Genomic DNA, 27,965 nt, shown 5'->3' with positions numbered 1-27,965 from the left:
TGTCCTTCCTAGGCACCGTCCACTGGGACTTGCGAGGAGAAGGATGAATCCTCCCGTGTACCGATCGCTGGTGGACCTGTCGACAATGGAAGAACGACATATCATACTTACATACCGGCTTGACAGAGCAACTATACATGAACTATGTGCCCAGCTGGAGCCAGACCTGATGTCCCCCATCCGCCAACCCACAGGGATTCCCCCTCTGGTGCAGGTTCTGTCAGTACTCCATTTTTTGGCAAGTGGGTCTTTTCAGACAACAGTGGCCATATCATCTGGGATGTCTCAGCCTATGTTTTCTAAGGTTTTGTCCAGAGTGTTGTCTGCCCTGATGAAATACATGCAGAGCTACATTATTTTCCCTGAGGTGGGCGAATTGGCTACAGTGAAGGGTGATTTCTATGCCTTTGGACATATCCCCAACATCATTGGTGCCATTGATGGGACCCATGTGGCTTTGGTTCCCCCCAAAGAAAGTGAGCAGGTGTACTGAAACAGAAAAATTTATCATTCGATGAATGTCCAGGTGGTCTGTTTGGCTGACCAGTACATCTCCCATGTAAATGCCAAGTTCCCTGGGTCAGTGCATGACGCGTATGTCATGCGAAATAGCAGCATCCCTTATGTGATGGAACAGCTACAGAGACACCATGTGTGGCTAATTGGTGACTCTGGTTACCCCAACCTGTTGTGGCTACTGACCCCAGTGAGGAATCCCCGGACCAGGGCAGAGGAACGGTACAATGAGGCCCATGGGCGATCTAGGAGGATCATAGAAAGGACCTTCGGGGTCCTGAAGGCCAGGTTTAGGTGCCTGCATATGACAGGGGGATCCCTCATGTACTCACCAAAGAAGGTGTGCCAGATCATCGTGGCCTGCTGTATGCTTCACAATCTTGCATTGCGACGGCAGGTGCCTTTTCTGCAGGAGGATGGTCCAGATGGTGGTGTTGTTGCAGCTGTGGAGCCTGTGGAGAGTGAAGAGGAGGAAGACGACAGGGACGACACGGACAACAGGGATACAGTCATACAACAATACTTTCAGTAGCACACAGGTAAGAAACAGCCACCCCAATTTACATTTACTTGAGGCCTCATGCATCTCCACTGTCTGTGTTTCCCCCCAGTTCCTGTTAACTGATTTGTGACTTTCCCTTCCCTTTTCAGAGCTGTATGACCCACTGCCTGACTTCAGCTTTGTTTGCCCATGGACTAAAGCTTATTGAAATTGGTATGTTGTCATCACAAAGTAACTGGACATTATTGAACCGTTATGTGTAATACATTTGTTGAGAATACAAGCAGACTCGTGTTTATTTAAGTGGAATAAGTGATTTGTTTTAAGTGCTACATATAGGTAAATGATTGGGAAGCAGGGATGGGTGGGGGTGGAGTAATGTCCATGGCAGAGTCCAGTTCTCAGTCGCACAGGTGCATTGTCCATATGCCTGTGGAAGGATGGAGCAGTGGGATGACATCAGGGGGTATCTTAGGCTGGCAGGGGGCTTGCAATCCTACTCTTTCTTCTTGTGAGATCTCAGGTTCCGCTTGCGGGGTGGTTCTTCTTCTGCAGGAGGTGGGGTTCTGGTGGCCTGTCGTTGTGTGGGGGCCTCCTGTCCGCTAGCGCCGGCGGAGGTGGTAGGATGTTCCTGGCCTGGGCTAGTGACAGGGGCCCTTTGGGGTGCCACATGGTCCCGCAATGTGGTGACGATCTGGGTAAGGGCCAGGACGATGGTCCCCATTGCGGAACCGATGTTCCTCAGTTCCTCCCTGAACCCCATGTACCGTTCCTCCTGCAGTTCCTGGATCTCCTGGAACCGGGCCAGTACCGTCGCCATCGTCTCCTGGGAGCGGTGGTATGCTCCCATGATGGAGGAGAGGGCCTCTTGGAGAGTCGTTTCCCCAGGCCTGTCCCCCCTCTGTCGCACAGCAGCCCTCCCAGTTCCCCTGTGTTCCTGGGCCTCTGTCCCCTGGACGGTGTGCCCACTACCACTGCCCCCAGGTCCCTGTTGTTGTTGGGGTGGTGGGTCAACCTGGGTGCCCTGTAGTGGTGGACACACCGCTGATTTACGTGCCCTGGAGACAGAGGCATGGGCCCGCTGGGTGGGAGCTGTGCTGGTGTTCCCAGAGGGGGTTGGGTCTGGTGTAGCCTGTGGCTGTCTGTGGGGAACCGACTGTCCAGAGGTCCCCGATGGGCCGGGCTGGTCGTCTGGCTCCAGGGAGACAGAGCTGCTGTCATCGCTGGGGGCCTCTTCTGGGGGTGGGATGGACATCTCTGGACCCTCCGTGGCGGTGTGGTGGCGTTCGCATCCTGCAGGGGTATAAAGGTATGGTTATTGCTTCTGTGTGTGGCATTTCGTGTGATGGGTGGGTGTCCGTGTACCCATGTGCAGGCATTTCCTTGTGGGGGCTTTTCTGAGGGTGGCTTGTGGGGGTGATGTGTGTGTGCAGTGGGCATGCTTTGGTGATGGGTGTCCATGCTTTGGGGTCGCATGCAGGGCTTGGTGTTGGGATGGGTGGGTTGTGATGGTGAGCCTTTTGCTAGGGGTTGGTGTGATGGGGGAGGGGGTGAGGGTGGGGGTATGATTTGGCATGCAGGTGGGGTGGGGGTGGGAAGCAGTAGTGAAGATTTGCCTTACCAAAGTCCATTCCTCCGCCTACTCCTGCAAGGCCCTCAGGATGCAGGATGTGCAAGACTTCCTCCTCCCACGCGGTAAATTCTGGGGGAGTAGGTGGGGGTCCGCCGCCAGTCTTCTGCACCGCAATGTTGTCCCTTGATACCATGGAACGCACCTTCCCCCGTAGGTCGTTCCATCTCTTCCTGATGTCCTCCCGATTGCGTGGATGCTGTCCCACCGCGTTAACCCTGTCCACTATCCTTTGCCATAGCTCCATCTTCCTGGCAATTGTGGTGTGCTGCACCTGTGCCCCGAAGAGCTGGGGCCCTACACAGACTATTTTCTCCACCATGACCCTGAGTTCGGCGTCACTGAACCTGGGGTGTCTTTGGGGTGCCATGGGGTGGTGTGCTTGAGGTGTGGGGTGGCGTTTGTGGTGATGAGTGTGGTGCGTGTGGTGGTGTGTGGTGTTTGGTGCGCGGATTCTGTGTGGGTGATGGTGTTGTGTGCCTCTGTGTTGTGGGATTCTCTATACTGTGCTCTGTCTCTAGCCTTCGTCAATGATTTCGGGTCGTAGGGGCTTGTGGGTGATGTGGGTGTGTGTTTTATATTGTGTTGGGTGTGTGGGAGTGGTGTTAGTATGTGTATCAGGTGTGTGTATTTCGAACTAACCAATGTGGCTGAGTTTTCTATGTGTGTGTGTATTTTGACCGCGGCGGTGTGTACTGCCAATGGAATACCGCGTTTGAAAGACCGCCGTGTGGATTTGTGGGTCGGAATGGTATGGGTGTATTTCTGTTGGCGTGAAGGTGGAGGTTTGGTCAGCGCCATTTTTTCGCTGACCTTTGGTGTGGCGGATTTTTTAGGATGTCGGGTTTTCGGCGGTTTGGCAGTTGCGGGTCAGAATGACCGTGGTGGTTTACCGCGGCCGCGGCGGTGTTATGGCGGCCTTCTGGCCGGCGGTAAGCACCTTTTACCGCCGAGGTCAGAATGACCCCCATAATGCCTCCTTTCGGTCAACCTCACAGTACTATCCAACTGACACTTCAATTCAAAAAGAGAACTTGTTACTGTATATGATGCATAACAAACTACTAAGTAAACACACACGCAAAGACCTTAAACATTTAGAGCATCATTACCATCAGACCACCTACTCCACTGCTCTATTGAAGATCTACCTTGGCAGCCTTCAACTCATCAAACAACACTGTCAGAAATGGGGTCTTTCGTTGGCAGTCAGGTTACCCCCTGTCCAAGCAAGGACCCTCACTCTAGTCAGGGTAAGGCACACACAATCCAAATTATCCTGTGCCCACCTTCTGGTAGCTTGGTACTGAGCAGTCAGGCTTAACTTAGAAGGCAATGTGTAAAGTATTTGTGCAATAAATCATACAATAACACCACATAGCACCACAAAAATATACCACACATTGTTTAGTAAAATATAAAATATTTATCTGATAAGATACAGGTCAAAAAGATTAAAGACGCAATAAGTAAATGTAGAGATATCACTGAAAATTGATATAAGTGTCTTAAGTCTTTTAAAAGCAAACAAAGTCTCTTTCAAGCACAACGTACCTGGTTTGCGTGAAAAATCTCTGCAAAGGACTGCAGAGGAGGAAATGCGTGGAAACAAAGGGGTGTGCATCGATTTCTCGGGCCGCCTACGGCGATCCGTCATTTAGATTTCCCGCAGGGACAGCTGTGCATCGATTTCTGGTGCTCAGTCATGGATCCTCATCAGGTTGAGGGGTTTTCAGACGCCCCGGAGATGATGCATGGATTTCCGGAGCTGCTAGGACGAAGTCACAGGAGCTGCCTCGATCCGGTAGCCTTTGCGTTGAATTTTCTACCACACAGCAGGTGGTGCGTTGATTCCTCTCTGGAGGTCAGGCTGCGTTGTCCCGACTCAGAAGTGCGTCAAACTTCCAGTCGCTATGCTGACGCTACGTCGATCTTCTTGTTGTGAAGTTGGGCTGTGTCGTCCGGTTCGGTGTGCGGTAACATTTTCAGTGCAGTGCAGGCTGTGCGACATTTCTGGCAGGCTGTGTGTCGATTTTCACAGCACAAGGAGTCCTTCTTGCAGAGATGAAGTCTTTTTGGTTCTGAAACTTTAGGGAACAGGAGGCATGCTCTATCCAAGTCCTTGGAGAGCACTTCCGCACCACAGCCAGAGAGCAGCAAGGCAGCAGGGCAACAGCAAGGCAGCAGTCCTTCACAGAAAGCAGACAGGTGAGGCCTTTGAGCAGCCAGGTAGGTCTTCTTGGCAGGATGCAGGTTCTGATTCAGGTTTTCTTCTCCAGGAAGTATCTGAGTTATTAGGGGCAGAGGCCCTGTTTTTATACCCAAATGTGCCTTTGAAGTGGGGGAGACTTCAAAGAGTGGCTTAGAAGTGCACCAGGTCCCCTTTCAGTTCAATCCTGTCTGCAAGGGTCCCAGTAGGGGGTGTGGCAGTCCTTTGTGTGAGACCGGGCCCTCCAACCTCCCAGCCCAGGAAGACCCATTCACAATGCAGATGTATGCAAGTGAGGCTGAGTATCCTGTGTTTGGGGTGTGTCTGAGTGAATGCACAAGGAGCTGTCAACTAAACCCAGCCAGACGTGGATTGTAAGGCACAGAAAGATTTAAGTGCAGAGAAATGCTCACTTTCTAAAAGTGGCATTTCTAAAATAGTAATATTAAATTCAACTTCACCAGTCAGCAGGATTTTGTATCACCATTCTGGCCATACTAAATATGACCTTCCTACTCCTTTCAGATCAGCAGCTACCACTCAAACAATGTATGAGTGCAGCCCCAATGTTAGCCCATGAAGGGGGCAGGCCTCACAGCAATGTAAAAAGGAATTTAGGAGTTTTACACTACCAGGACATATAAACGACACAGGTACATGTCCTGCCCTTTTATCTACACAGCACCCTGCCCTAGGGGTTACCCAGGGCACACCTTAGGGGTGACTTATATGTAGAAAAAGGGGTGTTTTAGGCTTGGCAAGTACGTTTAAATGCGAAGTCGAATTGGCAGTGAAACTGCACACGCAGGCCTTGCAATGGCAGGCCTGAGACAAGGTTAAGGGGATACTTAAGTGGGGGCACAAATTTAATCTACAGGCACTTGGCACATGTAGTGCACTCTACTAGGGACTTATAAGTAAATTAAATAGCCCAATTGGGTATGATCCAATGTTACCATGTTTAAAGGGAGAGAGCATATGCACTTTAGCACTGGTTAGCAGTGAAGTGTGCAGAGTCTAAAAAACAGCAAAAACAGTATCTCAAAAGTGGAGGGAGGCAGGCAAAAAAAAAGTTACTGGTGACCACCCTGAGGCTGTCAGGTCTGACAAACACCCCTCATGTTTAGACGCCTTGTGACTACACAGTCTATCTCAGTGCTTTCCTATACTATCTGTATGTGAATTCAATTTGCCGTTCATATTTTGTGATAAACTGTGTTCCAGGTGCAAATCTGAATGACTGGATGTGAGCTGTTTTGGAACTTAGAAATATGTTCTCCCATCAGACTACACTCAAAGGACATTGTCATCTCTGCATACCTCGAGTATCTTAATAGAATGTGAATGTTCACGAAATACCTGAACGTTACAATGCTGGAAATGGCATAGAAGGCAGGTATCTATATCAAGCAGTTACAGATAAAATAACTTTCACTGGATGGCACCAAATATTTTCCTTTCGAGCGCTTAATTGGTTAAGACATCAACGATATGTGTTATTTAGCTTCTTAAGCCCAAGGAGAGCAGCAAGCTCTTTCCTAGGTTAATGCGCCATTGTTTATTTTCAAATAAATCACCTTAACTAAGCCTCTTCACTTTACAAAAACACATTCCATGTTATTTGGCTATGGAAAAGGCATTTAGCAAGGAGGGTAGAAGCGAGAAAGAGACAAGGGCAAACAAAAAGCATGCATGATGAAAGGTAAAACACAGAAGATGTCGACATTATATGACTTCGATATTGAAAAAGATTGTGTTACCCCCATACTGGAATATAAATGAGAATTACTTGATATGTTGCTTTGTAATTTTCAATGGTTTTCGTTTTGGGGCAATGAAAGTATCACAAAGCATAATCAGGAGGAAAAACATTTTGGGCCAGATTTGCACGCCATAGTGCCACTGGAGCTTCACTTTTTGTGATGCCCAGTGGACGTTGTGCAGTGCGCCACATTTACAAGGCTGCCTTTAGCCACTTTTCGTGGCTTAATGCCACCTTGTAAATATGGGCCCCTGTGATGCAATTTTCAGTGTCTAAGGGGTGTATAATGAGTGTTGCAGTGGACATTCAACCACACCACCCATTGCTTTTGATGCTGCTCCAGATTTACAAGAAGGTGTAAATCTGTGGCAGCGTCAAAAACTAATGCCACCCAGGGATGGTGTTTGCATGGCACAACAAGGAGGAATACTTTGATTCCTCCTCTTTTTTTATTTTCCTGTGTGCTGCATCCTGCAGCACAAATAGAAAGAGCAAAAGACCATGAATGAATGTTTATGTTCAGGAAGGTGCCCCTTCCTGCACATAAACGATCATTCAAAAATGACGAGGTGCTACTTCTATGTGTGCTGCATTCTGCAGCACACAAAAAAGTGGCAAATTGCCATTGTAGATTGCTTAGCACAGGAAGGGACACCTTCCTGCACATAAACAATCAGTCCCCTCAACGCAGACACCCTTGCACTATGGTGGAAGGGTGACTGGGTTGGCAGCTAAATTTAGCACCGGCACAGGGGGAAACACAGGGGTGTGCCATATTTCATTAAATACGCCACATCCCTGCATTTCTAAAGTGATGCAGCGCAGCACTGCACTTTTTTGTAAATCTGGCCCTTCATTTTTCACTTTGCTAACTGTGATAAGTAGCAGAGGAATACAACTTTTTCAAGACAGCTACTCTGAAATAAACATATTAAAAATATTTATTGACTAAACTGTATAAAATGTTTTTATATTGACATATCAGGGTACTAGTTACAAATAGAGACCACTCTGCCTTCATCCTTGTGGTTTATCATGTCAACAGAACTCATCAGTGACTCTTCACTGACCATCTGGGATCTTATTACAAAGTTAGCTGTCTTTCTCTCTCTCTCCCCTCTCCATCCCCCCTCCCTCCCTTCCTCTCTCTTTCTCAGTACTTTACATTTTTCATGAACCCAACCCTCCAGGTATATATACATGTTGATTCTTAATTTCTCAAAACCTACTGAAAGGATTCACACCAAATCACAAAAAGCACAATTTCTGGTTAATAATCTAGCTTTTCTGCCAAATTTGGTGTGATTCCATTCAGTCATTTTTAGCTGCATTATTGTTCAAAATCCCTATGATTACTGCATAGGGGGACATACATTTTGGTACACCCAATTTTTCTCTGCCCCCCACTGAAAGGAAGACCCTGAGACTTTCCTGAAAGGAGCCGGGGGGAAAGTTTTTTGAAGATTTGTCATATAGCACCAAAGTTGTTAGCAAAGAAAACCAGTTTCCTATGGTAACTATGTTCTAACCTTTACTACCAAGTGGTAAGGGTCACTGTAATGTCTGTGTGTACATGTACATGTGTGCATGCGTGTGATGTATATATATATATATATATATATATATATATGTATATATATATATATATGTAGATATATATATATATATAAACATATATACACATATATATATTCACACACACACACATATATATAGTTCACCAAAAAACTAAAGGTTACAAGAATGTCATAGTTAGGTTCAGATTTTACACGCACAAACCTTAGAAACACAGCGATTATAGTTATAGTTATAGTTATCTGAGGTAACTGTAACACATGCCCTAAGGTAACTGTAACCCACGCTCCAACCATGCACAGTTTTCTCATCAATAATTTTGCTGCAAATGTTGCAGTGATATTATCAATGATGTCATGGAAGATGTCATGATTTATCTAATATGTGGGGTAACTAGCAGTGCATGGCGAGGGTGCAAGGTATAGTTACCTTAGGGTGAGTCATAGTTACTTTAGATAACTATAACTGCTGCATTTCTACAGTTTTGTTAAAATCTGAACCTAATTATAATGTCTCTGTAACCTTTGTTTTTTTTTTTTGTGAATTCCTAAGGTATTTTAAATTATATTTCCTAACTATAATTTGCCTGTGGCTGTTGGGGTTTTCAGTGAATTGGTAAGGTTTTTTTTAAAGTAAAGTAATATTTAATTACCATACCTTAATCCATCCACCACTGTGCACGGCCTCTGGCTGTAGCCAACCAGTGAACCAACGGCATGCAGCCAACCCCACAATGTGCACAGCTTTTGGCCATGCACAATGGAGGTTGACCACAAGCATGGCCTGTGGCCCGGGCATATGGCCAAACCCTTAAAGGCATCTAACCTCGCACTGCAAATGACCATCGGCTGTGAGTGGCAGGGAATTAGCCACAGGACCTGGTCCTGGGAAACTCAGGGATTTTTTTCAAAGAGGACAAGGTGGTGTGATCCCACTGCCCAAGCATTTTGAGGTTCAAGGGACCCAAACCCCAGGGTCACTAATTAAAATTAAGGGGAGGGAACAAGTCTTCTTCCTCGCTGGGACAAATTAGGCCCTGGGAAACCCAGTTGCCTGGGCTAGGTGTATTTTGTAGAAGGAGGGGGCATTTGAACCCCATCACTGGGCCACTTTTGGCCACAAGGATTAGGGATTCCATCCGCTAGGGCACAGAGAATTTTTTTAGGAGAAGGGGACATGGCCCTCATACCCAGGCAACTTTTGAATCCAGGGACCCCATCTCCTGGGGCCCAGCAACATTTCTGAGGTAAGGGGAACCTGCAGTCCCATCCCTGGGCAAATGTTGGCCCCAGGTACCCTATCCCCCTGGACCCAGTAAAATATTTAAGGGGGGGTATGCAGCCCACTCCCCAGGCCGATTTCAGACCTGATGACTCATCCTCTGTAGCTTGGTCCAATAATTTCAAAAGGTGGTGAGGCTGCACGGCTCCCCTTCCGAGACCGATTTTGATGGGGCCCGACCAAGAAAGAGTGGGCACCCCAAAAGTGACACAAACCAAGTGCAAAGTGATGCATTTGAGTTGCTTTCCAATACAAAACCTGAATTGTGGTGGAAAGTAACCTTAAATAATACAAAGTATGTATATGTGCTATTTTGTAATAATGGTACATACTGTTCCTGTGCAATCAACCATGGATTTGGACAAAAGCTCTATCTACTAAAAAGGCAGATGGAGATTTGCGCCAACCATTTATGCTTTCACACAAGCAAAGTGAAAAAAGGAAGAGTACCCTTCAAGAACAAAACCTTTGCTTAACATCACGCACTGAGGCTTGCAGTATGAGGCTAGGGTGTTTGAGTTCATGTGGGAAACGCCAGTTACAATGTGGTTGTTCCCACGCCATACCTTTACCACACATCCATTACAACACATATTCCTATACCAAGCACACCATTACCATGCAATATTTTACCACCCACATGCCTTTAACATGCATTCCGTTAGAACGAAAATGTAAGTATCTCATAGGTAAGTGCAATATATATATATATATATATATATATATATATATATATATATGTGTGCTCACTGAAAAAAAATAAAGGTTACAGGGACATTACAGTTGGATTGACATTATTCCCATATAAAAACCTTAGAAATTCAGCAGTTACAGTTATGATTATAGTTCTACTTATGTTAAAAAGCCATAACTTGTGGCCAAACGTTACCTAATGACATGACTTACAGCTTCTTTAGATAAGCATGGCACTCCAAGTGAGCCCTACCGGGGCAGATGTAACACTTGTTTAAAAGCACCTCATGTGGGTTATGGTACTTGGGTAGTACCATGCACCCTGTATGTAAAAAAGTACTGGACACAGCAAAGTGATTACCATGAAGAACAGGCATTACCTTCTTGCCAAGCACTTTTAGCCATATTATTACAGCAACAAAAAGTACCTTAAGTTTTTTGGTTTGGAACATGTTGGACCAAATGTCAGAGGGAGGAACAGACTGAACAATCTGAGGAGACTAGAATCTAGATGGATAATAGAACTTAACACCAAATCCCCCAATGGTTTGAACTCTGATTAGGAGTTATAGGTACATTTAGAGTGATAGACCTGTTCAGTCTAGTATGCTTGTGATAAGAATTCTCTGTTGTATCATGACAACTTTTTTTCTGTTTTATTTTCAGGGAGAGTAGGAAAGCACTCTTGTCTAACCATATTGGTTCAGGGAGGATGGACCAACTGGGGCACCCTAACTTATATTTCATTTCATCGATGCTGGTGATACAGGGCAAACATTTGTTCTTTTGTACTTTGATATTATTTTCACTTGTTTCACCTTATTGCTTTTCTTCATATGTTAGAACTGACCACCTTAGCGTGGTCATCCCCCATCTTTTTGCCTCCCTCCACTTTTCAGACACTGTTTTTGCTAGTTTTAGGCATCTACACTCTGTACCACTGTTAACCAGCGCTAAAGTGCATATGCTCTCTCCCTTCAAACATGGTAACATTGGCCCATCCCCAATTGGCATATTTAATTTACTTGTAAGTCCCTAGTAAAGTGCACTACATGTGCCCAGGGCCTGTAAATGAAATGCTACTAGTGGGCCTGCAGTGCTGATTGTGCCACCCACATAAGTAGCCCCATAACCATGTCTCAGGCCTGCCAATGAAGGCCTGTGTGTGCAGTTTCACTGCCACTTCCACTTGGCATTCAAAGGTACTTGTCAAGCCTTAAACTCCTCTTTTTCCACATATGTCACCCCTAAGGTAGGCCCTAGGTAACCCATAGAGCAGGGTGCTATGTAGGTGAAAGGCAGGACATATACATGTGTTTTTTATATTTCATGTTAGTGGAAAACTCCCAAATTTGTTTTCTCCTACTGTGAGGCCTGCTCCGTTCATAGGCTAGCATTAGGTCTGCCTTCACTCATATAATGTTTGAGTGGTAGATTATGATCAGAAAGGGGTAAACAGGTTATATTTAGTATGGCCAGAATGACAATAAAAAATCCTACTTATTGGTGAGGTTGGATTTTATATTACTATTTTAGAAATTCCACTTTTACAAAGTGAGCATTTCGATGCACTTAAAATCCATTTGTGCCTTACAGCCAGCTCCCTTGTGCATTCCACCCAGACAACCACAAACACAGAACACTCAGACACATCTGCATTCATCTGCATACTGAATGGGTCTTCCTGGGCTGGGTGGGTGGAGGGCCTGACATTTACATTTCAAAGGCTAATGGCCTGCCCTCACACAATGGACTGCCAAACCCCCTACTGGGACCCTGGCAGACAGACTTGTACTGAAAGGGGACCTTGTGCATTTGAAAACCACTCTTTGAAGTCTCCACCACTTCAACTGCATTTTTCGGTATTTAAACTGGGTCCCTGACTCCACCAAATCAGACACTTCTGTACCTGAACCTGCACCCTGTCAAGAGGAACTGCCTGACTGCCCAAAAGACTCACCTGGACTAGCTTTGCTGTGAAGGATTGCTGCCTTGCTGTTGCCCTGCTGCATTGCTGGCCTCTGACTTTTCTGAGAAGAGCTCTCCAAGGGCTTTGATTGACCTTGCCTCCTGTTTTCTGAAGTCTCAGGGCCAAAAAGACTTCATCTCTTCAAGGAAAATCCTTGTGTGCTGAAAATGGACGGACAGCCTGCACCGCAATAAGAGAATCGCTGCACAGCCAAACCGGAACGACGAAGCCCGACTTCCAGAGCGAAGATCGATGCAGTGCCTGCATTGCAACCAGAAATTTGACGCACAGCCCTACAGATCCATTCACAGCTGAGCCGGAACAACGCTCCTGAGTGAAGACAGAAAATTTGACATATCGCTACCAGATTGATGCAGCGCCTGTGACTTCATCCCTCATGCCCAGGATTTCCACCCATCATCCATGGGTGTCAAAAGATCCCCACATCGCAGTGAGGAACCAAGACTGCATGCCACAAATAGATGAAAAGCCCCTTGTAGTGTGGAAAGAAATGTCTGTTGCGCATCGGAAAATCTGACGCACACCTTATTTTTCAACGCACCTCCTCCTCTGTAGTCTCTGTGAGTGTAATTTTGACTGAAACTAGGTACTTGCACACAAGAGACAACTGTTGATTTTTAAGATTTAAGACACTGCAAAAGTAATATTGCAGCTCGTAATTATTGATCCTTTATCGTTTTGATCTTAATTTAACTAGATAAATATAATATATTCTTCTACACCTGTGTGGTGTATTTTTGTGTTTTTTTCACTGTGTTATTGCATGGTTCATTGCACAAATACTTTACACATTGCCTTCTAAGTTACGCCTGACTGCTCAGTGCCAAGCTACCAGAGGGTGGGCACAGGATAATTTGGATTGTGTGTGACTTACCCTGACTAAGATTGTGGTCCCTACTTGGACAAATGTGTATATCTTTGCCAACTAGAGACCCCATTTCTAACACTATTTTTGTAAGGTTTTTTTAGAGGGATTTTCTGCCTTTTCTTCTGGATTTTATCATTGACCACTTGGGCTGGACTCTCTTCTACATTATGATTTATGTTCCTAGAGCAGGACATGTTTATGAATGTGTCAGCTTGGCCCATCTGGGTTATAGACTGTAATTTGCCCTTCGTTATTTGAGTATTTATCCTGATAGGGTCCTATACATTTACATATGTCTGCATTATGATTCTGTGTTTCTTTGTTGTGTGTTAACTGTACTTGCATTAACTCAGGTAGTTGCCATTACCTGACATTTAACCCAAGGTTTAGGATATTCTAGTGTTTGGTCTAGGCTTATTACATTATTTTTTCCCAATTGGGGTCCTGCTGCGCATATGGATAGATTTGTTTGACAATGTTTTTAGTCAATCTTTGTTGGCAATTCAATGCCTATATGCTTACATCTTGTTCTGTGTTAAGATGGCCGGCACTTGATGGGTATTTTCAATACTACTGTTTATCCCTCTTTCATGTTTACTGTTAAGCGCCTCAAGTTGATGATACCGTGTTTGTGGGTGTCATTTACCCGTCAGAGATCAACCCCTGGTGGGCAAAACACTTTGCAGGGGCTGTTGCGATAAACAACGAGTATTCTCATTCTGAATGTACTGTCTTCCTTTGGAAGATTTTTGGAGATATATATATATATATATATATATATATATATATATATATATATATATATATATATATATATATATATTCACTTGTGCCCTAAGGTAATTATAACTCGCACACCCACCATACATATTTTTTTATTTTTTTCCTAAAACTTTTTGCTGCAAATATTACATTATCAAGCATGTTATCAAAAATGTCATGGGTGTCGTAATTTGTAGGGTAATTAGCAGTGCATTGCTAGGTGCAAGTTATCGTTACCTTAGGGCACGAGTTATAGTTACTTTAATGTTATGTTTTAAAAAAAATCTATTTGTGAACTATAACGCCCTTCTAACCTTTGTTATTTTTAGTGAATTTCTATTTATTTTAAATATAGTAATTTTCAGTACTATATATTAATCCAACCACTGCTGCACATGGCCGAAGGCCAGGCTCTGAGGCCAACCCCCTAAAACTATCCAACATTGTACCACGCACAGTTTTCACCCGTGTGCTACAGAGGTTGCCCGCAAGACCTGGCGTGCAGCCAGACACTGCAACCAACTCCCCCTAACCACTGAACCCCATGCTGTACACTAGCCTTTAGCCGTGCATGGTGCGAGTTGGCTGCGGCCTTTCTGGATTTGAGAATAGATGTGAAAGGGTGCATCTAGGGTGAGAGTGGCAGTCACATTGTCTTTCTGGGTGCGAGAGTGCATGCATCAGTGTTTTAGTGGGTGCGTCAGTGTGTGCGGGTCTGTGAGTGGGTCCAGGAGGGTCTGAGTGGGTCTGTGAGTGGGAGCATAAGTGCCTGAGTGGGAAAAATTGATAGAAGGAAAGAAAGAGAGAAAGAAAGTGAGAGGGAAAGAGACAGAGTTTTTTTAGGCTTTAATATCTCATATAGTTACAACACGATATTTGTGTTCAATTTAAAATAAAAAAAACATTTAGTTATTTAGTTATTTATTTTTCCCAAATATATATATAGTTTTTAAAGTGCCCTTCACGGGCTACCTGACACTGCAGGGGAAGCTTCCACTGCAGTGCCATTGCTTTGACAACAGCTACGTGTTTGCTGAAGCATTTTATCTCTTGATAAAAAGCTCTGCTGTTTGGCAGTGAGACCTGCTTTAAAGGTCCCACTGTCAAACAGCAGAGTGTTTGCTGTGACTTGGCACTCCCAGAAGATAGCAGAAGTTGGCCCTCGGGGATGGCAGTTCCGAGGGCCATCAGTGGATCCATGAAGGGGACTGCAGGGCCCCCCTCCAATGTGAAGTGATGGTCCAATGGGAGGTAATGGTCCCTGTGGCCTGGGGGTCTGAAACAGAAACCCATCCAATTGCTTTCTGTTTGCCCCAGTGGGTTGTGGTCCCCAGGGCATGGGAATCTACAGGCCCTGTCCACATATATCTATATAGAATCCCCAGCAGGTGGTGGTTCCCGGTGCTTGGTTCCCTAGGGACCCCTTTTTTTTTAAAGGTTTGCCCCTGGGGTGGTGGTCACCAGGGTGTGGGGGGGCATGCAGACCCCCTGCTTATAATTCAGTGTAGCCCCTGGTGTGGTGGTACTTGGGGCTAATGGGGATTTTGCAAAGGGACCCCCTTTTATTTTTTTGAAATATTTGCCTCAGGGAATGGTGGTCCCTGGAGTGTGGGGAGCCACAGGCCCCCTGCATATCATTTCTTAAATGCCTGTGGAGGTGGTGATCCCCGGGGCAGCAGGAGGAGGCCAGAAGCCCCCCCCACATATCATAACAGTCCTGGGGATGTTGCGGTCCCCAGAGCAGTAGGGGAACATGTGAGCCCCCCCACACAAACAATATGAGCCCTGGGGAGGTGGCAGTCTCCGGGGTAGTGGGAGGGCACCAGGAGGCTCCATCCACATTTCTAAAAAAAAGCGTGCAGGACTTGCCTCACCCAGGGACTTTATAATAAGGAACCACGGGAGATTGTGCTTCATTTTTTTATTATTTTACAGTGGATCAGAGGATCCGCCATGTCTCCACAAATAAAAAAAAAAGGCTTTTTAGCCCTGAAAAAGGAGGGGTCTCTTTGGGGCACCACCACCAGAGCTCAGGGGTCAGTGTGTTCCTCAGTCCCAGCCGAGTTCCAAGATGGCTGACAATACTTCTGATGTTGAAGTGTCATCAGCCAATCAGATCTCTGCACAAGATCAGGGGGGGTGTTTCAAATCCTTTGCGTCCCTATATATACAAATTTGAATTTTCTTAAATTTCTAAAAAACTACTGAACAGATATACATCAAATTACAATAAAGTCTCTTTCTGGACCAAGAGCTACTTTTCTGCCAAATTTTGTGTTATTTCGTCCAATGTTTTTTGCGCTATCAACGTTAGATTTGTCCTAAGGAAATTAACATTGCAAAAGCTCTAAATTTCACCCCCTCTTTATCTCAGCCCCCACTTGGTGGATCACCCCAAAAATTTTCAGACATCAGTTTTTGGGGAAAACTCGTGAAGATTCATCAAGAAACAGAAAAGCTATAGGCAAACAAAAAAACAGCTTTTTCTACAGAAACTAGGTACAAACTATAACTACCCAGTGAGTAACTATACCTTGCAGACTAAGGTAACTATTAGCCACACCCTCACCATGAACTGCTAATTACCCCAGATATTACAGCACTCATAACAACTATTATAACAGCATCAGAAAAATCTATGAAACATGAGCAGTCAAATTATTGAAGGGAAAACTCTGCATGGTGAGTTATAGTTACATTAAATATCCAAATATAAGTTAGGACCTAATTTCTATAGAGAAAATTGGTTTTTAACATGCCTATATCTTTAGTGCCATTTGACAAATCTTCATGACATTTTCCAAAAAATGTTTACAGTCACTTCAACTGGTCTCTGGAAAGTTTCATGGTGATCTGTAAAGAAGAGGCGGAGATAAAAGGGGGTGAAAAAAGGAGCATTTCCTAAGTTAATTTGCATATTAAATTTTGAACGGCGATAGCACCAAATTACACCAAATTTGGCAGAAAGGTAGCTCTTGGTCCAGAAAGAGCTCTGTTTTGTGTAAATTCACTCAGTAATTTTTTGAGAAATTAAAGAAAATCCAAATTTGTATATATATGGATGCGAAGGCTTTGCGATCCCTAAGCAAATTCTTACGCCATGAGAAATACTATGATTGGTTAGCCACAAACTGTTCAGAAAGTTGTGGCTGCCATTTTATGAATCAGGTTGTGGTCCTAGTGGATGGCCCTACTGAAGAGTGTATGAGGCCACAGCTGTTAGGTTTATAAGGATTAAAACAATTTTTTGGGCACAATTGCAAAGTTGCAACTCTGTTGCAGTCTTCAGCGTGGCCCCCCATGTGAAGCTGCGATGGAGTTGTGACTCCAGCCAATAGAAGAAAAAATGATATTTATGTTTACACACACTCTAATGCATACTACTGACAGACACATTGAGGCTGTCTCAGATCTAAAAGTACAATCACGCACACACTGACACACCCAATCACAGACCTACTCAGACACTCAGAGACTCACTTAGATACTTATGCACCCACTCAAAGACCGACTCAGAGACTCATGCACCCACTCACAGACTGTAGGAAAGTCCTCCTTTTTGCCCTGGTCACTCCTAAACGTTTTGGACAGATACTGGTCGTTACTGACCCTTGGCTGTGCCTTGGGTACTGCTTACCACTCCCAGTGCCAGTACTCTGTGTAAAGTGGATATGCAAATTAGTGTAATTAAAATTGGCAGGTATCAACCTACCTATAAGTCCCGAGTATATGGTAAGGTATGTAGGTTTAGGGACCCCAGAATAGGTACTGCACCCATAGGTGCACTGTTGAGGTGCCCAGTGTCATTTTAAAGGCAGGCCTGCTTTGCTGGCTGCATTTAAACTAAAGTTACATGCAAATTCGACTTTGGAATTAAAAGTACTTTCAAAGTCTTAAACTACCTTATTTTTTCATATAAGTCACCTTTAAGATGTGCCCTATGGGCCCCAAGGGTGGAGTGTCATGTAACTATAAGCAGGGACCTTATAAAAATTGTTTTATAAGCCCTTGTGAGGTAACATAGCTAAATTTGTTTTTCCCTCACTGTAGTGATTGCCCTCTGTAGGATAAAATGGGGAGACTTTATTTTAATTAACAAAGTCCCCCAAATGATCAGATGATCACGTTTGGTATCAAAGTAATTGTCATAATAAACCCCACAACTTACAATTGTTGTATTTAATATAACTATTTCAGCTAAAGAGATTTAAGCTCTATATGAAAGTTGCCAACTTCAGCTCTGTAGTGTCCTTCTCTGATTGGCCAGCCTCTGGCAGCCTGGTCAGGCTGCTTTGATGAAGTGTGAAGTGACCTGGACTGAACACAAAGGATGTGGCTGGGGGAGGAGAACTATCTCAGCAGATGGGGAAGCAGGAAGGGGAGAGGGCTGCCAAACTTGTTTTCAAAGGCAGAGAAGGACATTTGGAGCAACCCAGTACCTCCCTCACATCCTGCAAAACCAGACAATTAGGTTTGCTCTTGATTAGATTAGGAGAGTGCAGGAGAGGGGTGCGTTCATGATTTTTAGCCACACCAGTGGGTAGGCTCAGCCAGATGTAAAGCCTCTAAAAATCATTTTCAGCCATGATGGATTTTTGAAGAATGTTGCTCCCTCTGATTGATATTTGCCACACTTTCCAGGAAGTGGTCATCACTCGGGGAAGGACCCTGCATCTGATTGGAGAACCAGGTCCCCCGTGTTTTTCACCCAGGGCAAGGACTATTATGACAGAGCTGCACCCACACTTCAGATCCCTACTAGGACGCACATCAGAAGCAGAAGGACTGCCCTGCTGGATCCCTGACCTGCACCTGAACACTCCACTCTGAAGGACTGCACCAGCTGCAAACTTGGGCTTCACCACAAGAAGGACTTTGCCTGGCTTCAACTGGTTCAAGGAGGGACTCCCTGTTTGCTACAGGTGAAAAATTGCTAACCAGAGTCCCCTGCATCAAATCCTGAAGAAACTGACCAGATGACCACTGTCCACTTTGGAGTTTGCACCAGGTGCATTCTGGGAGTTGTAGTCTGCGCCCTTAAGGAAGTACTCAGAGCTTCTGAAACCTTGGGGTGAGCTGTGGACTCCTAAAAGACCTTATAAGACCTTTTGGAAGACTATCCAGAAGTTAGGAGAGGTTTGGAGAACTTTTTGGAAAAAGCTCCATAAAGGGACAAACTAGCCACTGCAACTCTTGCCGGCTTTCCTCAACCGCGACCCGGCCTGACTTGCAGGTTCGTCCCCTGAAGAAAATCTCAGAAAAAGTGACTAAGTCCGAACGTAGAAAGTTGACCGGTACCTCCTGCACAGTGTTTCCAAAGAGGCATCCAGGGACGTCAGATCAAAATTCAGGAATGATTTTTCATCTAAAAAAATAATCTAAGTCTGAACGTAGGAACCTTCACTGAGGGCTCCTGCAACCCATATCCAAGGAAGGGCTTCAGGGAGGTCGGGTCAGACTGGCGACTTGGTCCCGCTGAAGAAAACGACTAAGTCTGAAGGTACACATTTGACCAAGGCCTCCTACTTGCAGTAGTCAAGCAGGGCTCCATTGCGGCCGTCCTTAAACTTTGACTTTGCCCCGTGGAGGAGCAACCAGATGACCAGATTGGCGCTATTAGTTTCTAAGCGCTTAAAAACACTAAGGCCCATATTTAAAAAAAAATTGCGGCGCTAAAAAAGTGTAAATATGGGCCTAATTCTTTAAAAATTCATATCTCCGGGTCCCTTTATCCAAATGTATTCGTTTTGGTGTCATTTTAAATCTAAAAATATTTCATATTTTTTAAAATTGTCGGTCACTGCTTCAGACGGAACACCTTCCCTCATGAACAACTACAGCAAAAATGTAGTTGCTTCTCTAGTATTTGGCATCTTCATCAACTTAACCTCTGGCCAACGTGAATGGTAATCTATCAACACTACACCAAATCTGTGATTTTAAACTGTTTCCTGTGTTTTATTTAATTACTGTTTTGTGATACTTGAATGCTTTACACTTTGTCTCCTAAGTTAAGCCTTGTCGCTCATTGCAAAGCTACCAAGGGTTGAGCTGGGGTTAATTTATTGAAACCTAACTGAACCTAGTGGGGGTTAGTGGCCTATTGCTAAGTGTACGTACTTACCTGCCCTTACCAATAATCCACTTTCCAGCACAGACCCGCTCAGAAACTTAGTCACTCACTCATAAACTCATTTGAACACTCATTCATCCACTCAAAGGTCCACTCGGAGACTCATGCACCAACTAACAGACCCCTCAGAGACTTGTGGACTCACTCTCAGAGATTCAAACACCCACTCACAGACCCACTCAGAGGCTTGAAGACTCACTCACAGACTCACTTACAGACTCATGCACCCACTCACAGGCTCACTCAGAGGCTCACGCACCCACTCACAGACCCACTTAGACTCTTACTCACCCACCCACTCAGTGCCTCACACACCCACTTACAGACCCATTCAGACACTCACACACCCACTCATAGACCCACTCAAGCACTCATGCACCTACTCATAGACCCACTCAAACACTGACAAACCCACTCATTGACGCACTCAGACACTCATGCACCCATTCATAGACCCACTCAGAGACTCATGCACCCAGTCACAGATCCACTCATACTCCCATGCACCCAGTCACAGACTCACTCTCACACTCATGCACCCACTCACAGACCCACTCAGAGACTCATGTGCCAAATCACAGACCCACTCAGAGACTCACACACCCACTCACAGCCCCACTCAGACACTCATGCACCCACTCACAGACCCACTCTCCAAAGGTTACAGGTACATTACAGTTAGGAAATAGAATTAAAAGAACCATAGAAATTCACTTAAAAGAGAAAGGTTATAGGGATGTTATAGCTAGGCTCACATTTTAAATATACCAAACTATAATAATTCACTAGTTATAGTTAGAGGTATTTCAAGTAACTATAACTCATGCCCTACGGTAACTATAACTCATGCCCTCACCATTCATTGCTAATTTCAGCACATATTACAGCACTTATGACATCTTTCATAACACAATTGATAATGTCACTGTATTGTTTGCAATGAAATGATTGATCAGATAGCTTTACATGATGGGTGCAGGTGGGCCAGGTCTCAAGGCATTGCACATTTAATTTTAAAAAATGAAGGGGGATGTAAGGGGCACCCCTTTAAAGGCTTTCATAAGCTCGGGACCACCACTTCCCCTGTGCTACATCAAGAAAATGTATAGGGGGCATGAGACCACCACCTCCTCTGGGATTTTTAAAAAAAAGGAAGGGGCTACACTGTCTTAGTGCAGATGCAGAGGACCACTTAGTTCTGTAAAGTACAAATCATCCAAGTGTGTTTCCTCTGCAGTTCCACCATGAAAGGTTACCTGATGAAATTGGTTGAGGAACAATCACATTGGCTAAATTACAGGCACACAAAGTCACTGGAGACATTACCTCTACATCCTTTACGCAGCTGTAGTGTAGGATATGCACTCTACATTTACCCAATGAGGTAGCACTTACTAATTAGTCAGTAGAAAGTACTCCAGTTGGGTAGACATTCTGCACAAAATGGTAGCTTCTTCTTGGATATATACGCAGGGCAGGATTCATTCTGGAAAGATACTAATTTCACAAAAAATAAACCTCAACGGGAAGCAGGTGCCCAAGCTGAAGCTTAACTTCTACAAACTACTAATCATGATCAAGGCAAAACAACTGTTTATTCTCAGCATTTCCACCTATAAAAGTTATCTGTAAGCCTTGATGGAGGTGTTTGCATCTTTGCTTTTTTCTAGCACAATATCTCATGTAGTAATTGTGATGAGTGGGCTCTTTCTTGTCATCTTCTGCTGAGACCAGAGATTGTGTTCTCCCTTTTCAAAACAACAAGTATGAAAAATGGCCTAGAAGCCCCTCCCTTTTGGCCCCAACCCATATACATTAGTGGAATGCAACTTCTTCCTGGCACTTTCCCAGGATGAATGGTGGCTTACGAAAAGGAAGTGGGCTTCCTGCCGATTTTGGAGATACGTTCTTGATGCACAGGAATATGATCATATCTCCATCAAACAAAAAAGCACTTCATGAGTGGAGTGGAGTGGGGTTGGATGGTTAGAGGGGGTAGGCTGCAGGGACTGGCTGCAGGCCAGGCACTTTGGACAATCCCCCCATTCATAGCCAAAGGCCGTAGGTGGCAGAAGGTTGGGTGATTATGGGGGTTGGTTGCAGTGCCTGGAAGCTGTTCATGGCCAAAGGCTGTGAGTGGTGGTAGTTGGATTAACATAAAGTAATAAAAATTAGTTAAAGTTAAATAAACATAGAATTTCACTGAAAAAAACAAAGCTTACTAGGATGTTACACTTAGGAACTATAATAAAAAAAATAGAAATTCACTTAAAAACCAAAGGTTACATGGACGTTATAGTTAGGGTTTGAATTTACTCACATAACGCCATAGAAATTCAGCTGTTATACTCATGGTTCTCTCAAGTAATTATAAATTACGCCCTCACCATTCACTGCTAATTACCCCAGATATTACAGCACTTATGAAGTCTTTTATAACATTATCGATAATGTCACTGTAACATTTATATATATATATATATATATATTGGGATATACCAACAAAATTTTGACTGAAGCCTACCAGAGGGTGAGGTATAAAACCAGGGATGAATTGTTATTTGGTACTGCACAGTAAAAGACACAGGGGGCAGCCTTAACATCTGATGACAATATAAATCAATCCCAGATTTGTTCTTTCTTGTAATTTAATTGTGAACAACAATCAATCAATATGATCCATCTTAAAGCGAAATTGGCATGTCTTGCAGCACAATGAACACATCAAGGCCAAATCATTATGAGACATTTTAACTAGTAGAATGTTTATTAAGAAAGATAAAAGGAATTGGCTGCCCAAGAAGAGTCTGGGCTTTTGTGAATGTTAATACTGTGATCAGAGCGGTCGGGCACCGGCATGTAGGTACTCTCACCGGGTATTCCCTTTGGAGTGAGTGTGACTACAAGGGAAAACCCCACCCCCGCATTACCCAGACCAGAGGCCATTCGCCCCTATTTCCGGGACCTACCTTATTATGAACCACCTGTTCAGGTAGGCCTTTAGACTTCACTTAACAAGCACACCCCTTAGTAGTAGTGCACTGGGATCCTAGACCCTGACAAATGCCCCTGACCTTCCAGCACATCGAGAGGGCAGAAACATGTTGGTCATACATATATATATATTTTTTTTACTCTAAGAGACATTAATCTCTAGTGAGCCTTTTTCTCCCCTGTTTTTAACCTTACCAACATGCACCTCCATTAAAGTTTAATTAATTGAAATAGGTGACATGTATGATAATTCTATTCTCACCCTATCTGGATCCCTGATATTTATCCAGTAAGATTAATTTCAGCACTCCCTCTTGTTCTTTTAACAAAGAGGTTGAGTCAGCCCAAGTAGTATTATTTTACTTGGGTGGGGCTAGGTGGCCAAATGATGAAGCAAGACACTATTATGTGTGTGAGACCACCTAGTCCGTAAAGGAACTCCCCCCCTTATTTAACACAGCCACCCATTCTAGAGACACTCTTCACACATCTCTCTCTTTCCATCACGAACCCCTACCCAACCGGTACTGGTAATTGAGGGAACACTGGTCTAATTCCACCCTCAACCTCAACTATCCCACACCTTTAGTGGTTAATGAATACTGTAAGGCCTGCAGACATGCCTCAAACAGGAAAACAGGAAATTTTGAAGGTATATCTTGTTCCGTAACTGAAAGAATCACATGTGACATTGAATATGTAGTGTATTTCCTAGAATGAAAATCTTACATAAGATAATTTGGAAGTGCCATCTACAAAGTTAAAGTTGGATTCTGTAGCACCTCACAGCCATCAGGAACTAGGACCAGAACTACCCCATGGCCAAGCATTTTTCAGAGGGACCAAATGATTTGGGTTTCTATGGTATCAAACATATTGAAGCTCATCCATTGGGAGAGATTGTGAGCTTGAGTTGTTCAGAACTGAATCAAGGATCATAATTGTGTTGGGAAATGAGAAACAATGGAGTCATAGGGGGTTATTACAACTTTGGAGGTGGTGTTAATCTGTCCCAAAAGTGACGGTAAAGTGACAGATATATACCACCAGCCGTATTACGAGTCCATTATATCCTATGGAACTTGTAATACGGCTGGTGGTATATCCGTCACTTTACCGTCACTTTTGGGACGGATTAACACCTCCTCCGAAGTTGTAATAACCCCCATAATCTGGATGCTGAGCTACATGTTCACATTTGAGTAGGGGACGTTCCAACATACATGTTTTTGACATTATATGGAGTTGCTTATTGGTTGATAACATGGACCCAGGATTGGCTCTTAGAGATTGTTTATGATGAATGGATAAATGGGTAATGAAGGCCAATATGAGCACCGACCACGCCCCATGATCACCAATGTGATCAATGTGAACATTTCAATGACTGGAGCTATATATGATGATGCACTTCGCCATTTAATGATTGTCTTGTTGTTTGCACTTGAAGACTTGGTGATAACGTAGTCTCTGTGATCATTGTGGCCTTGTACTTGACTTATTAACTGCATTTTTCCTTGGAAACCAACATGAGGCATATTAGACAATTATATGTCACACTTTAAATTTTAAACATTTTCTCAGTTTTTACAATTGATGAGTCGAACATGTTGACATATACCTTCTTACTTAATTGTGTGCTGCTTATCGTTATGTGTCACAATGTGGGATCATATTTTCAGAGATCATTGGTGTTAGTGGTTGACAATTGGAGACTCATCGCACCTATGCATGTAGAACTTTGCTTATTTCTTCATATACACCACAATTGGTAATGCTATGCCTTGCAGGTTATGTTATTTTAATAAGTTGGTAATGTAATTTAAATGTCTATCTTCCCAGTTATATATCTTGGGTCGCACAATTTGACATGTACAATTTTAATCAAGTGAACGCTGCTTATGAATATGTTCAAAAGTGGGCCCAGATTTTGTGAGATCTTAAGGTATTAATGACAACTGAAGTCTTACAGCACCTTATTACATAACACTTTAGTTATTAGATCATAGTTATCAACATTGGCATGCTGCAATGTGGCATGTCATGCTGTTTTTAAGTATGTTAGTAGGGTGCATTAACCCCTTCTGTGCCGCGGACGTAGTGGTTACGTCCCGCGGCAGAGTGCTGCTGTGCAGAGGACGTAACCACTACGTCCTCGGCACACAGCCCAGAGGGAGCGCTCTCGCTCCCTCTGTGTGCTTCCCCCCCACCCCCCAAAGTCAGGGATGGAAGGGGAAGCCCTTCCCCTTCCACCCCGACCCCCCCACCCCCCCATAATGACGTCAGCGCGCGATCGCGCGCTGACTTCATTATGGGCATTATGGGATTCTCGCCGCACAGGAAGCCATTTGCTTCCTGTGCGGCGACGAGTGAAGAGGTGAGTTCCTCTTCCCGGTGGGTGGGGGGTTGGGGCTAAAGAGGCACCGGGGAAAAGGAAAGGCTTTTCCTTTTCCCCGGTGTCTCTTTGAGCATTCCTGCTGCCCGATCGCATTGCGATCGGGCAGCAGGAATGCCCACTAGACACCAGGGATTTGTTTTTTTTGTTGTACTTTCTGTTTCTGGCTTGCGGGGAGTGGCCCCTTGGGCAAGGGTCGCTCCCCTTTAGGGGGCAATTACTTAGGCCATTTCTGCCAACCTTGGGGGCAGATCTGGCTACTTTTTAGCCAGATCTGCCCCCAAGGGGGGCAGAAAACACTAGATCACCAGGGATTTATATTGTTATGTGCATTTATGTGTGGGGGGTGCCCCCTTGGGCAAGGGGCGCCCCCCCCAAGGGGGCAGAGAACTGTTGGCCTTTTCTGCCCCCCTTGGGGGCAATCAGCCTATTTTTTTTAGGTCCATCTGCCCCCAAGGGGGGCAGAAGCCACTTAGGCAACATGGATTGTGTGTGTAGTGGATGGGGGGGCGCCCCCTTGGGCAAGGGTCGCTCCCCTTTGGGGGGCATGTCTTTTAGGGCCATTTCTGCCCCCTTGAGGGTAGATTGGCTGCTTTTTAGCCAGATCTGCCCCCAAGGGGGGCAGAAAACACTAGATCACCAGGGTTTTTTATTTGTATGTGTATTTATGTGGGGGAGGGGTGCCCCCTTGGGCAAGGGGCGCCCCCCCCAAGGGGGCAGAGAACTGTTGGCCTTTTCTGCCCCCCTTGGGGGCAAATCGGCCTATTTTTTTTAGGTCCATCTGCCCCCAAGGGGGGCAGAAGCCACTTAGGCACCAGGGATTGTGTGTGTAGTGGATGGGGGGGGCGCCCCCTTGGGCAAGGGTCGCTCCCCTTTGGGGGGCATGTCTTTTAGGGCCATTTCTGCCCCCCTTGAGGGCAGATCAGCCTATTATTTTTAGGCTGATCTGCCCCAAGGGGGGCAGAAACCACTAGAAAGCCAGGGTTTTTTTTTTATGTGTTTAGTTTTGTGGGGGGGCGTCCCCTTGGGCACGGGGTGCCCCCCCAAGGGGGGCATTGACCTGTTGGCCATTTCTGCCCCCCCTGGGGGCAGATGGGCCTATTTTTGTAGGCCCACCTGCCCCCAAGGGGGGCAGAAGCCACTTAGACACCAGGGATAGTGTGTGTGTGTGTGTGTGTGTGTGTTAGTGGATGGGGGGGAGGGCCTTGGGCAAGGGTCGCCACCCACTTTGGGGGCACATGTACCCAGGCCATTTCTGCACCCCTTGGAGACAGATCAGCCTATTATTTTTAGGCTGGTCTGCCCCCAAGGTGGGCAGAAACCACTAGAACGCCAGGGTTTTTTTTTTATTTGTTTTTTTTTGTGGGGGGGCGTCCCCTTGGTCACGGGGCGCCCCCCCAAGGGGGGCATTGACCTGTTGGCCATTTCTACACCCCCTGGGGGCAGATGGGCCTATTATGTTAGGCCCACCTGCCCCCAAGGGGGGCAGAAGCCACTTAGACACCAGGGATAGTGTGTGTGTGTGTGTGTGTTAGTGGATGGGGGGGGCCTTGGGCAAGGGTCGCCCCCCACTTTGGGGGCACATGTACCCAGGCCATTTCTGCACCCCTTGGAGACAGATCAGCCTATTATTTTTAGGCTGGTCTGCCCCCAAGGGGGGCAGAAACCACTAGAACGCCAGGGATTTTTTTTTATTTGTTTATTTTTGTGGGGGGGTGTTCCCTTGGTCACGGGGCGCCCCCCCCCAAGGGGGGCATTGACCTGTTGGCCATTTCTGCCCCCCCTGGGGGCAGGTGGGCCTATTTTTGTTAGCCCCACCTGCCCCCAAGGGGGGCAGAAGCCACTTAGACACTAGGGATAGTGTGTGTGTGTGTGTGTGTGTGTTAGTGGATGGGGGGGGCCTTGGGCAAGGTTTGCCCCCCACTTTGGGGGCACATGTACCCAGGCCATTTCTGCACCCCTTGGAGACAGATCAGCCTATTATTTTTAGGCTGGTCTGCCCCCAAGGGGGGCAGAAACCACTAGAACGCCAGGGATTTTTTTTTATTTGTTTATTTTTGTGGGGGGGTGTCCCCTTGGGCACGGGGCGCCCCCCCCAAGGGGGGCATTGACCTGTTGGCCATTTCTGCCCCCCCCGGGGGCAGGTGAGCCTATTTTTGTAGGCCCACCTGCCCCCAAGGGGGGCAGAAGCCACTTAGACACCAGGGATAGTGTGTGTGTGTGTTAGTGGATGGGGGGGGGGGCCTTGGGCAAGGGTCGCCCCCCACTTTGGGGGCACATGTACCCAGGCCATTTCTGCACCCCTTGGAGACAGATCAGCCTATTATTTTTAGGCTGGTCTGCCCCCAAGGTGGGCAGAAACCACTAGAACGCCAGGGTTTTTTTTTTATTTGTTTATTTTTGTGGGGGGGCGTCCCCTTGGTCACGGGGCACCCCCCCAAGGAGGGCATTGACCTGTTGGCCATTTCTACACCCCTGGGGGCAGATGGGCCTATTATGTTAGGCCCACCTGCCCCCAAGGGGGGCAGAAGCCACTTAGACACCAGGAATAGTGTGTGTTAGTGGATGGGGGGGGCCTTGGGCAAGGGTCGCCCCCCACTTTTGGGGCACATGTACCCAGGCCATTTCTGCACCCCTTGGAGACAGATCAGCCTA

This window comes from Pleurodeles waltl, chromosome 1_1 (genome assembly GCF_031143425.1).
Source record: "Pleurodeles waltl isolate 20211129_DDA chromosome 1_1, aPleWal1.hap1.20221129, whole genome shotgun sequence".
In the NCBI taxonomy this organism is placed as follows: Eukaryota; Metazoa; Chordata; class Amphibia; order Caudata; family Salamandridae; genus Pleurodeles; species Pleurodeles waltl.
The sequence above is the reverse complement of the archived record's forward strand: the minus strand, read 5'-3'. Positions refer to the sequence as shown.